The sequence below is a fragment of the Phyllobates terribilis genome, unplaced genomic scaffold (assembly GCF_046119375.1).
Source record: "Phyllobates terribilis strain yellow unplaced genomic scaffold, ASM4611937v1 Scaffold_243__1_contigs__length_2969482, whole genome shotgun sequence".
NCBI classification, from domain to species: domain Eukaryota; kingdom Metazoa; phylum Chordata; class Amphibia; order Anura; family Dendrobatidae; genus Phyllobates; species Phyllobates terribilis.
This window is the reverse complement of record NW_027363003.1, coordinates 2,620,894-2,636,722: the sequence shown is the minus strand read 5'-3', so window position 1 is coordinate 2,636,722 and position 15,829 is coordinate 2,620,894. Positions and strand designations below refer to the sequence as shown.

The window sequence follows — 15,829 nt, the reverse complement described above, 5'->3', positions numbered from 1 at the left end:
CCTCTGCACTTTCCCATTGAATCCCATTGGTCTGAGTGCCGTCCATTTGTTCCACAGACAACTTTCCTACTGAAAATACATTTGTGTGAACGAGTCCTAAGAAAGACATTGTAATTGGTTATTAGATGTTGACTGAAGTTTGGCTCTGAAAATGCAGGGCTCTTAAAGACGTTCTCTAATGCTTTAATGCAGATGATTTATGCATAAAATAGGTGGTCTATATCAGATCGTTGTAGGTCCGACTCTTGGCTCCCCACCAATAAGTTGTTTATAGCTCTGGCAACGGCCGGATGTAACTTGTGAACAGAGCGCACCCCAGTGGCCACTGCCTGGTGCTGCAGATCACCTCCGGTACTCCTCAATAGCTGGTCTGCACCCGGCAGCGGCCGCAGTGTACGGAGCGGTTTTGTTCCACTTTGAACATTGCCTGCATCTTGCCAGAGGTGATGACAGCTGATCATCGGGGGGCCGATGGTTGGACCCCCACCTATCTTATATTAATGACCTATCCAGTGGAGTATAAAAGTGTTTGATAACTCCTTTTAAAATCTTGTTTCCATCCCATTGTCTTATACAGCGTGTATCTGTGTTCTTTCTGTAACCAGATGGGCCTGACCTCTGATGGTTCTTCTAGGCTTCTATTACAGCTCTTACAGCCCCAGCATGCATCATTTGTGCTGGAGAGGAATATGAAGACGCAGGAGCAAATAGAAGAACAATTAGGAAAGCTTGGATTATTAGAAGAGCAAAAAATGCTCACAGTGGAGGTGAGCCTATTATTATTTTTTATTTATTTTTTTTAACTTTTTTATATTTTTTTATTTTTAGGACATTTGTTTCCTCTCTTCAGAAAATAACAGTAGATAAGATTGATTAAAGCTTCTGGAAAGGTGTTCAATAACGTCTGATCAGGTGGCTGGTTTGTAATGGTTGTCCCATCTTACCAATCTCTCTCTTCTACCATGAATGTGACATTGTGGGATGAATATATATATATATATGTATATGTGTATGTGTGAAAAGTTGTTTGCCCCTTCCTGATTTCTCATTCTTTTGCATGTTTGTCATACTTAAATATTTCAGATCTCAAAACAAATTTTAATATTAGACAAAGATAACACAAGTAAACACAAAATGCAGTTTTTAAATGAAGATCCTAATTATTAAGGGAAAAAGAAATCCAAACCTACAGGGCCCTGTGTGAAAAAGTGATTGCCCTCTAAACCTAATAACTGGTAGAAGCACCCTCAGCAACAACAACTACAATCAAGTGTTTGGGATAATTGGCAATTTTTGCCCACTCATCTTTGCAAAATTGTTGTAATTTAGCCACATTGGAGGGTTTCCAAGCATGAACCGCTTTCTTAATGTCAGGACTTTGACTAAGCCACTGCAAAGTCTTAATTTTGTTTTCCTTAAGCCATTCAGAGGTGGACTTAATAGTGTGTTTTGGATCATTGTCCTGCAGCATAACCCAAGTGCACTTCAGCTTGAGGTCATGAACAGATGGCCGGACATTCTCTTTCAGGATTTTTTGGTTAACCAGCAGAATTCATGGTTCCATTTACCACAGCAAATCTTCCAGGTCCTGAAGCAGCATAACAAACCCAGACCATCAAGCTACCGCCACCATATTTTACTGTTGGTATGATGTTCCTTTTTTGAAATGCAGTGTTACTTCTACGCCAGATGTAATGGGACATACACCTTCCAAAAAGTTAAACTTTTGTCTTGTCAGTCCACAGAGTATTCTCCCAAAAGTCTTGGCGATCATCAAGATGTTTTCTGCCAAAACTGAGATGAGCCTTTGTTCTTATTGCTCAGCAGTGGTTTTCGTCTTGGAACTCTGCTATGCGTGTAATTTTTGCCCAGTCTCTTTCTTATGGTGTAGTCATGAACACTGTCCTTAACTGAGGCAAGTGAGACCTGCAGTTCTCTGGATGTTGTTGTGGGGTCTTTTGTGACCTCTTGGATGAGTCGTTGCTGCGCTCTTGGGGTAATTTTGATCAGCCGGCCACACCTAGGAAAGTTCACCATTGTTCCATATTTTCGCCTATTGTGGATAATGACTCCCACTGTGGTTCGCTGGAGTCCCAAATCTTTAGAAATGGCTTTAGAACTTTTTCCAGACTGATAGATCTCAATTACTTTGTTTCTCATTTGGTACTGAATTTCTTTGGATCGCAGCATGATGTCTAGCTTTAGAGGATCTTTTGTTCTACTTCACTTTGTCAGGCATGTCCTATTTAAGTGATTTCTTGATTGAGAACACGTGTGGCAGTAAACAGGGCTGTGTGGGGCTACGGAAATTGAACTCAGCTTCCCAAAGATGTGACAAATTACAGTTAATTTATGTTTTAAGGAGGGAGGTGCATCACTTTTTCACACAGGGCCCTGTAGGTTTGGATTTCCTTTTCCCTTAATCATAAAAACCTTCCTTTTAAAAACTGCATTTTCTGTATACTTGTGCTATCTTTGTCTAATAGGAGTCTGCTGCTGACATTGGTATTGGGGTAATGTCCCCCAATTCTGTTAATATCCTCCATCCTGGTATGTATGGTCCCTCCTTCCTGGTTATATGTGGCCCCCATCCCATCTTGGTATACGTGGCCCTCATCCCCATCCTGGAATGCATGGCACCCCTTGATCCCCCATCCTGGTATTCATGGCACCCCTTTGATCTACCATCCTGGTATGCATGGCACACCCTGATCCCCATCCTAGTTTTCATGGCACCCCTTGATCCCCCATCCTGCTATGCATGACACCCCTTGATCCCCCATCCTGGTATGCATGGCATCCCTTGATCACCCATCCTGGTATGCATAACACCCCTTGATCCCCCATTCTGGTATGTATGGCACCCCTTGATCACACATCCTGGATATATACAGTAACAGACCAAAAGTTTGGACACACCTTCTCATTTAAAGATTTTTCTGTATTTTCAATGACTATGAAAATTGTACATTCACACTGAAGGCATCAAAACTATGAATTAACACATGTGGAATTATATACTTAACAAAAAGTGTGAAACAACTGAAAATATGTCTTATATTCTAGGTTATTCAAAGTAGCCACCTTTTGCTTTGATGACTGCTTTGCACACTCTTGGCTTTCTCTTGATGAGCTTCAAGAGGTAGTCACCGGAAATGGTTTTCACTTCACAGGTGTGCCCTGTCAGGTTTAATAAGTGAGATTTCTTGCCTTATTAATGGGGTTGGGACTATCAGTTGTGTTGTGCAGAAGTCTGGTGGATACACAGCTGATAGTCCTACTGAATAGAATTTGTACTATGGCAAGAAAAAAAAGCAGAAAAACACTTCCCCAGCATGAGACACCCATTCAGGGCCGGTGTAAGGGCAGGCCTCCAGCCCGTGGCGTGCCGCTATAGGGCCCGTGAGTTCGTTCCCCCGCATTGCGCATTGAACTGTATCGGTAGCGGGGGAATGACTGTGCCTGCAGAGTGGAGCTGCTAAGACGCTCTGCAGAGCATGGAGCAGCTGGAGAACGAGGAGAGGGGAGTATTGTATGTATTTGTTTTTTATACGTGGTGACCATAATACTGCAGAACTGGGGGGCTGCATTATACTGTATGGAGTGGCTGAATTATACTCTATGGTTGGGGCCGAATTATACTTTACGAGGACTATGGGTTGCATTATATTATATGTACTATATGTTTGGCTGCATTATACTCTATTAAGGACTGAGGAGAAAGCATTATACTATATGAAGGACTATGGGGAGTGCATTATACACTATGAAGGACTATGGAGAGTGCATTATACTATAGGGAGGGCTATGGTGAGTGCATTATACTATAGGGAGGGCTATAGGGAGTGCATTATACTATATGGAGGGCTATAGGGATTGCATTATACTATATGGAGGACTATGAGGTGCATTCCATTCTATGGAGGACTATGGGGAGTATAATATACTATATGGAGGGCTATGGGGAGTGTATTATACTATATGGAGGACTATGAGGTGCATTATACTATATGGAGGGCTATGGGGAGTGTGTTATACTATATGGAGGACTATGAGGTGCATTATACTATATGGAGGGCTATGGGGAGTGTATTATACTATATGGAGGGCTATGGGGAGTGCATTATACTATATGGAGGGCTATGGGGAGTGTATTATACTATATGGAGGACTATGAGGTGCATTATACTATATGGGGGGCTATGGGGAGTGTATTATACTATATGGAGGGCTATGGGGAGTGTATAATACTATATGGAGCTCTATGGGGAATGCATTATACTATACGGAGGACTATGAGGTGCATTCCATTATATGGAGGACTATGGGGAGTAAATTATACTATATGGAGGACAATGAGGTGCATTATACTATATGGAGGGCTATGGGGAGTGTATTATACTATATGGAGGGCTATGGGGAGTGTATTATACTATATGGAGGGCTATGGGAAGTGTATTATACTATATGGAGGATTATGGGGAATGTATTATACTATATTGAGGAATATGGGCCACATTATACAATATGGAGGGCTGTGGGGCGCATTATACTATATGGAGGACTATTGGGAGTGCATTATACTATATGGAGGACTATGGGGAGTATATTATACTATATGGAGGACTATAGGGAGTATATTATACTATATGGAGGACTTTGGGGAGTGCATTATACTATTTAGAGGGCTATAGGGAGTGTATTATACTATATGGAGGACTATGAAGTGCATTATACTATATGGAGGGCTATGGGGAGTGCATTATACTATATGGAGGGCTATGGGGAGTGTATTATACTATATGGCGGACTATGAGGTTCATTATACTATATGGAGGACTATGAGGTGCATTATACTATGTGGAGGGCTACGGGGAGTGTATTATACTATTTGGAGGAATATGGGTCACATTATACAATATGGAGCTCTGTGGGGCACATTATACAATATTGAAGACTTTGAGGGAGTGTATTATACTATATGGAGGGCTATGGGGCAGTATATTATACTATATAGAGGGCTATGGGGCAGTGTATTATACTATATGGAGGGCTATGGGGCAGTGTATTATACTATATGGAGCGCTATGGGGCAGTGTATTATACTATATGTAGGGCTATGGGGCAGTGTATTATACTATATGGAGGGCTATGGGGCAGTGTATTATACTATATGGAGTGCTATGAGGTGCATTATACTATATGGAGGGCTATGGGGAATGTATTTACTATAGTGAGGAATATGGGCCACATTATACAATATGGAGGGCTGTGGGGCACATTATACTATATGGAGGGCTATGGGGAGTGCATTATACTATATGAAGGACTATGGGGAGTATATTATACTATATGGAGGGCTATGAGGTGCATTATACTATATGGAGGACTATGAGGTGCATTATACTATATGGAGAACTATGAGGTGCATTATACTATATAGAGAGCTATGGGGAGTGTATTATACTATTTGGAGGAATATGGGCCACATTATACAATATGGAGGGCTGTGGGGCACATTATACAATATGGAGGACTATGGGGAGTATATTATACTATATAGAGGGTTATGGGGAGTGTATTATACTATATGGAGGGCTATCGGGAGTGTATTATACTATATGGAGGACTGTGGGCCTCATTATATAATATGGGGGGCTGTGGGGCACATTATAAAATATGGAGGACTATGGCATGTATTATACTAAACAAGCAAAATGCTGCCTATTCATCGAGTAATTGGATTGTTTATGCCAGAACAAAAATCCTTGTTCTCAGCAGCACATCGGCCGGTGTAACCTGCAGATGTGCTGCTGATAACATGATGCTGTATGGGGACAGATTGATCTATTAGTGATTGTTCTGTATCCATCATTCTTCCTCAGCTGGTGTAAAGAGGCCGGGAAACAAGTGTCGAACGGCTTCAGTATTGTGGATTGCGCTCGTTTAGCGGCCTGATCTCAGCGCATGTAAATACAAGCTAAATGTTTGTGTGGTGCTGTATGTCAGCATTTGGGACCCCACTTTAAACTTTTCCCCAGGGCCCCACTTTATCTAAAATCGGCCCTGCACCCATTTAAATGGTTCCCGTCCGCTGCACAGACTGGGAGAGAGAGGGGAGACTATTTGGGGCTTATGTAGTGGCGCTCAGTTTTGTGGACATCGGAGGGAAAGTTTTCTTTTAATTTATGAAATTCAATTCATGTCCTAAATGTAAAAAAATATTAGTAACAATTCAACTTTATTTTAATCCTTAGGTTATGGGTGAGGATCTTTTGGCAGAAAGAACAGAGGAAGGACAAACGGACACAAAAACCACTCAGACATTGGCCTCTTACATAATGGCGTCTGACGCCGAGTTCAGAGTCAAATGGTTTCAGAAAGCGACCACTTTCCTAATGAGCAGCGAGTAAAGATGATCAGCTCTCCGCCATCACTGACTGTCTGCCAACTGGAGCTTGTCCATCTCTAATCATTCCTGCTCAATGGGGGCCACAATATTTTGACTTCACAGTAATCACTGACATCTTTTTGGAGTATATTGTATACATAGTGATCTTTATACGGCTGGAGCACTTACAGTAGCCAATCAGATGGCGTGCAGGTAGCGTTGTGCGAGATCCAGTATGCCGTCCTGCTTCTATCATTAGAGGGTCCTGCTAGAGAACAGCGGCCACACTATTATACTGTGTCCAGAGTTACAGGAGTCTGTCAGATGTGGACTGCTACGTTCCAAAAAATGCTTAATGAGTTATTTTTTTTCAAACTGGATTGATATGCAAAATATTTTTAATAAAATCATTTTCTTATACTTGCAGGGTTTCTGTTTATTCAGTAATGTTGTAGCTGTTTTCTCTCATGCTGTGGATGATTGTAAATGAATACAGTTTCCTACATAATCATTGCAGCGGATCAGTTAAAAACGGGTGCCGTATGTGTTGTACCCAGGGCCGGCATCACCACCCGGGCAAGTGCCTGGACCCTGAGCGAGCAGGGGCCCACTCACCCTCTGGGACACCAGCGCGCTATGGGGCCCATGAGTCAGCGGGGCCTGATGCCAGCGAATGGGCACTTGCACTGGGACTTCCCCAGTGCTTTAAACTGTTTGCAATACTTACCTCTCCCTGTTCCTCTGCTGCTCCTCTGTCTTCTGCGTCTTCTTACTCTGTGACATCTCAGGGCAGAGGGCGCAATGACGTCACTACAGAGCACCCTCTGCTGAGCAGTCCCAGTGCAGAGAGTCAGAAGACGCTGATGAGACAGGCCTGCTTCCAGCAAGGAGCGGTGAGTATTTGATTTTTTTTTTTATGTTATGAGTATTATATGGGGCTCATTATCTATTGAACAATATATGGGGCCCATTATGTATGGAGTATTATATAGGGCTTATTATCTATTGAACAATATATGGGGCTCATTATGTATGTAGTATTATATGGGGCTCATTATCTATTGAACAATATATGGGGCCCATTATGTATGGAGTATTATATAGGGCCCATTATCTATGGAGCATTATATGGGGCCTATTCTTTATGGAGCAATATATTGGTCCCACTATTTATGGAGCAATATATAGGGCCCATACTGTATGGAGCAATATTTGGGCTCCATTATTCTGTATGGAGCATTATATGGTACCCATTATGTATGGAGCAATATATGGGGCTCATTTTACTTTATGGAGCAATATATGGGATCCATTATACTGAATGGAGCAATATATGGGGATCATACTGTATGGAGCATTATATACGATCCGTTATTCTGTATGGAGCAATATATGGTGCCCATAGTACTGGATGCAGGACCATGTGGTGCCCATAATACTGTATATGGAGGACCACGTGGTGCCCATAATACTGTATGGAGGACCACGTGGTGCCCATAATACTGTATATGGAGGACCATGTGGTGCCCATAATACTGTATGTGGAGGACCACGTGGTGCCCATACTACTGAAAATGGAGGACCACGTGGTGTCCATAATACTGTATATGGAGGACCACGTGGGGCCCATAATACTGTATATGGAGGACTACGTGGGGCCCATAATACTGTATATGGAGGACTACGTGGGGCCCATAATACTGTATAGAGGACTATATTGTCTGGTCTGAACTGTGCGCTGGGAGGATTCGCCGGTTTCTGAGCTGTTGTAGACTTTACAATAGATATCACTCATGTAATGTGAGAAGTCAGTGAAATCTTTAGCATTGTACTATACCTATATTTCTGTGCATCATGAATCGTGGTAGGTGTGAAAGGGGCCCACTGAGACTTTTGCCCGGGGCCCATGAAGTCCTGGAGCCGGCCCTGGTTGTGGCATCTATTTCTTTTTGTACTGTATGCATGAGTTTTAATGGCGAAATTCTTTCAAAAAACAGTGGGATAAACCGTCATCTGAACTTGTCCCTTAACTTACATTGGTCTGTGAGGTGATCTGAAAGCAGAAAATCCAGTGCTGACTTCTAGAACATTTGGGGTAACTTTCCCGCATTGGTCTCTACATGATCTGTGAATTCAGGGAACTGCTAGATCTGCGGCAGATAAAAGAGGGATTATATCAAAATGACATCATGCAGACCAGCAAGTGACACATCGCTGGGATAAGGTCCTCTGCCCCGACTTGTTGCTTTTAGATTACATAGCAAAAACCTGATGACAGTTTCCCTGTAATAAAATCCCAGAGCTTCTCACATGGGAAATCCAGCGGGTGGCAGATACTGGCCTGGAATCCTGTAGATACACAGCACTGCCGTCGCCTATACACTGCATTGTGAAAGGATTTGGCCCCCTTGAACTTTTCTACCTTTTGCCACATTTCTGGCTTTAAACATAAAGATATAAAATTCTATTTTTTGGGGGAAGAATCAACAACAAGTGGGGCACAATCGTGACGTGGAATGAAATTTATTTGCTATTTTAAACTTTTTTAACAAATTAAAAACTGAAAAGTGGGGCGTGCAATATTATTCGGCCCCCTTGAGTTAATACTTTGTAGTGGTAGGGGTATGCCTCTATCAGTTTTGCACATCGAGTGGCTGAAATTCTTGCCCATACTTCCTTGCAAAACAGCTCGAGCTCATTGAGGTTGGATGGAGGGCGTTTGTGAACAGCAGTTTTCAGCTCTTTCCACAGATTCTCGTTTGGATTCAGGTCTGGACTTTGACTTGGCCATTCTAACACCTGGATATGTTTATTTTTGAACCATTCCATTGTAGATTTTGCTTTATGTTTGGGATCATTGTCTTGTTGGAAGATAAATCTCCGTCCCAGTCTCAGGTCTTTTGCAGACTCCAACAGGTTTTCTTCCAGAATGGTCCTGTATTTGGCTCCATCCATCTTCCCATCAATTTTAACCATCTTCTCTGTCCCTACTGAAGAAAAGCAGGCCCAAACCATGATGCTGCCACCACCATGTTCGACAGTGGGGATGGTGTTTTGAGGGTGATGAGCTGTGTTGCTTTTACGCCAAACATATCGTTTTGCATTGTGGCCAAAAAGTTTGATTTTGGTTTCATCTGACCAGAGCACCTTATTCCACATGTTTAGTGTGTCTCCCAGATGGCTTGTGGCAAACTTCAAACGAGACTTTTTATAGATATCTTTGAGAAATGGCTTTCTTCTTGCCATTCTTCCATAAAGCCCAGATTTGTGCAGTGTATAACTGATTGTTGTCCTATGGACAGACTAACTCACCTCAGCTCTAGATCTCTGCAGTTCATCCAGAGTGATCATGGGCCTTTTGGCGGCATCTCTGATCAGTCTTCTCCTTGTTCGAGATGAAAGTTTAGAGCAGTGTTTCCCATACTCCAGTCCTCACAGACCCCACAGGTCATGTTTTCAGGATTTCCATAGTATTGCACAGGTGAGAAAATTCCTGATGCCTTGATGATACTTCCATCACCTATGCAATACTAAGGAAATCCTGAAAACATGACCTGTGGTGGTCCGTGAGGACTGGAGTTTGGGAAACACTGGTTTAGAGGGACGGCCGGGTCTTGGTAGATTAGCATTGGTCTGATACTCCTTCCATTTCAATATGATCGCTTGCACAGTGCTCCTTGAGATGTTTAAAACTTGGGAAATCTTTTTGTATCCAAATCCGGCTTTGAACTTCGCCACAACAGTATCTCGGACCTGCCTGGTGTGTTCCTTGGTCTTCATGGTGCTCTCTGCACTTGAAACAGAACCCTGAGACTATCACAGAGCAGGTGCATTTATACAGAGACTTGATTACACACAGGTGGATTCTAGTTATCGTTACCAGTCATTTAGGACAACATTGGATCAGTGGATTCTAGTTATCGTTACCAGTCATTTAGGACAACATTGGATCATTCAGAGATCCTCACTGAACTTCTGGAGTGAGTTTGCTGCACTGAAAGTAAAGGGGCCGAATAATATTGCACGCCCCACTTTTCATTTTTTATTTTTAAGTTTAAAATATCCAATAAATTTCATTCCCACTTGTTGATTCTTCCCCCAAAAATGTGAATTTTATATCTTTATGTTTGAAGCCAGAAATGTGGCAAAAGGTGGAAAAGTTCAAGGGGGCCAAATCCTTTCACAATGCACTGTATCTACCACTCGCTGACCTCCCTCTGTGAGAAGCTGATGGTTATTAATGATGGAATACAATGTTTTATTATAGCGGTGAGTGCCGCATTCACTTCTTACACTCATTCATGTGGATTTGTCTGATTAGTGACCTGCACCAGCTTATATCATGGGGCTGCTCAGAGTATAAAAATTTACCAAAAAGGTGTGTTCTGTTTATTTTCTTTTGGTTTCCATTTTTTTTTACTTTTCTTCTTTTTTTCCTTTACGTGGATCTGTAAAAAATAAATAAATAAAAAATAAAATATAGTCAACCTCTGGTATGCTCTACTACCATGAGATCCCCATAATAAAGGCAGAATTTAATAAAGGGTTACACATTTATCCAAGACATTGAAAGTTATGGTTAAAAAGGTAAAAAGACTTTTCTTTTTTTGCAGCAAAATTGGCTACAATTGCCCAGACAGGTTATATTTGCCCACAGCGTCGGACTGGGGAGACTGGGGCCCACCCTACAGCTAGATGCAGATACCTGTTAGCCGTTATCCCCGTTATAGTGGGACCTCGACTGTAAAACACAGGCGGCTCCTGCACATCTACTGTGCGCACAGCACAACTGGGATGGACAATTACGGTAGTTTGCATTAAAGGGCTTCTTTGGTGAAAACAAGTTATCACCGATCCATGGGCTCCTCAGGATTGGTGATAACTTAATGATCGTTTGGGTCCGACCATTGGAAACTGCACTGATCAGAATTGGGAAGTTTTATCCCTGACAGGACACTTTTATCCCCATTTTAAAATGCAGCGGCAGGTGGGATGTCTGACCGCAGATTCATTCATTCTCTTTGGGGCTTCCAGAAAAAAACAAGAGCAGCGCTCGCAGCCATTGAGGGAATGAATGGATCAGTGGTGAAGTCGTACATGCTGCTCCAGTCTAATGGGGAGAAAAGCTCCACATTCTACTAATCGGTGCGGGTCCCAGCAGTCAGACCCCCACCAATCAATACCTTATCACTTATCCTTTGGAAAGGTGATTACTTGTTTTCACAGTAGAATTCCTGTAAGTGCATCTTGTTCCAAGTATTTAATCACAAATCTAAATAAAGATTATTCTCCTAATATCAGAGAGAACAATTGACTGCTGTACACAACACACTCCACTTTTTCAAGACCAATAATACCACATTCAAGGGAGAACTAAAGTGACACTGTGACCAGACCACATATTACCAGCATAAAGCGACCGAATAATCCCACGTAGAAGGGAGAAATACAGCCACACCGTGACCAGACCACATATTACCACCACATAGTGACCGAATAATACCACATATTGTATAAGGGACAAATATTGCCACACCATGATCAGACCAGATTTTAGCAGCATATAGCGACCAAATTATTCCACATAGAAGGGAGAACTACCGTCACACCGTGAGCAGACCACATATGACCACCACATAGTGACCGAACAATACCACATATTGTATAAGGGACAAATATCGCCACACCATGACCAGACCAGATTTTAGCAGCATATAGCGACCAAATTATTCCACATAGAAGGGAGAACTACCGTCACACCGTGAGCAGACCACATATGACCACCACATAGTGACCGAACAATACCTCATACTGTAAAAGGGAGAAATATCGCCACACCATGACCAGACCAGATATTACCAACATATAGCGACCAAATAATTCCACATACAAAGGAGAAATACCACCACACCATGTCCACACCACATAGTGACCAAATAATAACACATACAGGGATAAATACCACACCATGACCGGACCAGATATTACAACATAGTGACCGAATATTACAATACTGATCATTAATGAAATGTCCTCGGATGCACATTCAGTTGAAACCAGTGGGCCCCCTCTACGTCCTGCTCAGGGTCCTGCCAAGGACCCTGGCCCACCGGATAATCGTCCAGTGTCCCGGTGCTCCAGTCAGACCCTGTTTGCCCACCAAACTCATCCATTTAAATGTCTGATTTTAGAGTTTGCATTGTGTTCCTTTTCTTAGCTTATAAAAACATAATAATTATAGTCTATGGACCTTTTCTGATGCTGATGGTTCACAAAAGAAATTTGAGACATGTTTGATTGTAATCTGATTTGCAGATAAAACTGCCCATTCAAATGATTGGATTGCCAAAAAAAGATCCATTTGCATCCTTGTTCTGTATGTTTTTCACTGACTAATGTTAGAAGTTTGTAAATCTTCATCACTTTTTTTCTCTCATCAATAGGTGGCAGAAAATGTCATTTTACAACATGAGGAGAGAAAACTTCATTCCATCACTTTACCTGATGGGCCCATGCAGGGTCGGACTGGCCTGGTGTGATAAATTCCCGGTGGGCCCCGATGAGAGAGTGAGAGAATTGGTAACGGGGGCTCTTAAAAAGTGCGGGCCCTTTAAAAGCGCAGCCGAAGGAAATGTAGCGTCGCGTGCGGCGCTCCTACTATTCAGTGGTGACAGCGGGTGACGCGCATAGTCACATGACAGGAGGACGTGTTCTTGGTGGGCGGTGACACGCACCGCGCTCTGCTTTCCCGCTGGTGGCTGGCAGTTGTGTGGTGTCAGGTGACACGCTGACGTCACGCTCTCCTCTCCCTGCTCCCCTGCCGGCTTTTGATACGCCGACGCCGCGCTCTGCTCTCCAGTCCCGGCTCCTGCTCCCTTGGAATTGGCCTTGTAACACCGGCTCCCGTCCGGGTATGTAACACCGCACCAGCACCGCGCACCGCCCTCTTCTCTCCTGCTCTCTTGGCCTTTTAAGCCGGCTCCTGGGCTGAGTATGCGGTGACCTGCACTCTGCTCTCTCACCATCACCCTGGAAACAAGGCTGCCGGCCCCGGCTACAGCTCTCCCTGCTTCAACTTCAAGTCAAGTGCAATAGCCACATTTTTCTGGGTGAGTGTTCCCAGCATTGGTCATCATCCATATATGGAGGGGTCGCAGGCTGGTCACATGGGGACATGGATGGAGACATGGGGCTGAAGGGGGGGCTGGATGGACCCGTGGGGACATGTATGGAGACATGGGGCTAAAGGGGGGGGTCTGGCTGGACCCGTGGCGACATGGATGGAGACATGGGGCTGAAGGGGGGGCTGGTTGGACCCGTGGGGACATGGATGGAGACATGGGGCTGAAGGGGGGGCTGGTTGCACCCGTGGGGACATGGATGGAGACATGGGGCTGAAGGGGGGGCTGGCTGGACCCATGGGGACATGGGGCTGAAGGGGGGGCTGGCTGGACCCATGGGGACATGGGGCTGAAGGGGGGGCTGGCTGGACCCATGGGGACATAGGGCTGAAGGGGGGGCTGGCTGGACCCATGGGGACATGGGGCTGAAGGGGAGGCTGGCTGGACCCATGGGGACATGGGGCTGAAGGGGGGGCTGGCTGGACCCATGGGGACATGGGGCTGAAGGGGGGGCTGGCTGGACCCATGGGGACATGGGGCTGAAGGGGGGGCTGGCTGGACCCATGGGGACAGACATGGGGCTGAAGGGGGGGCTGGCTGGACCCATGGGGACATGGATGGAGACATGGGGCTGAAGGGGGGGCTGGCTGGACCCATGGGGACATGGATGGAGACATGGGGCTGAAGGGGGGGCTGGCTGGACCCATGGGGACATGGATGGAGACATGGGGCTGAAGGGGGGGCTGGCTGGACCCATGGGGACATGGATGGAGACATGGGGCTGAAGGGGGGGCTGGCTGGAACCATGGGGACATGGATGGAGACATGGGGCTGAAGGGGGGGCTGGCTGGACCCATGGGGACATGGATGGAGACATGGGGCTGAAGGGGGGGCTGGCTGGACCCATGGGGACATGGATGGAGACATGGGGCTGAAGGGGGGGCTGGCTGGACCCATGGGGACATGGATGGAGACATGGGGCTGAAGGGGGGGCTGGCTGGACCCATGGGGACATGGATGGAGACATGGGGCTGAAGGGGGGGCTGGCTGGACCCATGGGGACATGGATGGAGACATGGGGCTGAAGGGGGGGCTGGCTGGACCCATGGGGACATGGATGGAGACATGGGGCTGAAGGGGGGGCTGGCTGGACCCATGGGGACATGGATGGAGACATGGGGCTGAAGGGGGGGCTGGCTGGACCCATGGGGACATGGATGGAGACATGGGGCTGAAGGGGGGGCTGGCTGGACCCATGGGGCCATGGATGGAGACATGGGGCTGAAGGGGGGGCTGGCTGGACCCATGGGGCCATGGATGGAGACATGGGGCTGAAGGGGGGGCTGGCTGGACCCATGGGGCCATGGATGGAGACATGGGGCTGAAGGGGGGGCTGGCTGGACCCATGGGGCCATGGATGGAGACATGGGGCTGAAGGGGGGGCTGGCTGGACCCATGGGGCCATGGATGGAGACATGGGGCTGAAGGGGGGGCTGGCTGGACCCATGGGGCCATGGATGGAGACATGGGGCTGAAGGGGGGGCTGGCTGGACCCATGGGGCCATGGATGGAGACATGGGGCTGAAGGGGGGGCTGGCTGGACCCATGGGGCCATGGATGGAGACATGGGGCTGAAGGGGGGGCTGGCTGGACCCATGGGGCCATGGATGGAGACATGGGGCTGAAGGGGGGGCTGGCTGGACCCGTGGGGCCATGGATGGAGACATGGGGCTGAAGGGGGGGCTGGCTGGACCCGTGGGGCCATGGATGGAGACATGGGGCTGAAGGGGGGGCTGGCTGGACCCGTGGGGACATGGATGGAGACATGGGGCTGAAGGGGGGCTGGCTGGACGCGTGGGGACATGGATGGAGACATGGGGCTGAAGGGGGGGCTGGCTGGACGCGTGGGGACATGGATGGAGGCACGGGGCTGAAGGGGGGGCTGGCTGGACGCATGGGGGGACTTATGGATGGAGGCACGGGGCTGAAGAGGGGGCTGGCTGGACGCATGGGGAGACACATGGAGGTGAAGGTGGCCAAGTTGGGGACCTGGATGGACACATGGAGGTGAAGGGCGGCAAGCTGGACACATGGGGACCTGGATAGATATATGGGGTGGGGTGGGATGCATATATGGGGGGGACAGGGTGGACACATGGAGGCCCGGATGGATATATGGGAGGGGCAGGCTGGACACATGGAGACCAGAATGGATATATGGGTGGGGGGGGGTCAGGATGGATAGATGGGTGGCCTCGCTGGACAAGGGACTTTATTACTGTTTAGTGGCCAGATTGAGGAACTTTATTAGTTTATG

The 15,829-nt window shown here is 46.3% G+C and overlaps 1 protein-coding gene across 1 annotated transcript in view; it reads left to right on the top strand.

Moving 5' to 3' along the window:
- Positions 1-13,223: 13,223 nt before the first annotated feature.
- The window catches only part of LOC141217697 (isovaleryl-CoA dehydrogenase, mitochondrial-like), a 40,159-nt gene continuing 37,553 nt past the window's right edge, over positions 13,224-15,829 (top strand). Inside the window, exon 1 of the mRNA XM_073665835.1 lies at positions 13,224-13,500. The gene's annotated coding sequence lies outside the window, so the exon portion shown is untranslated. The remainder of the gene's footprint in view (positions 13,501-15,829) is intronic.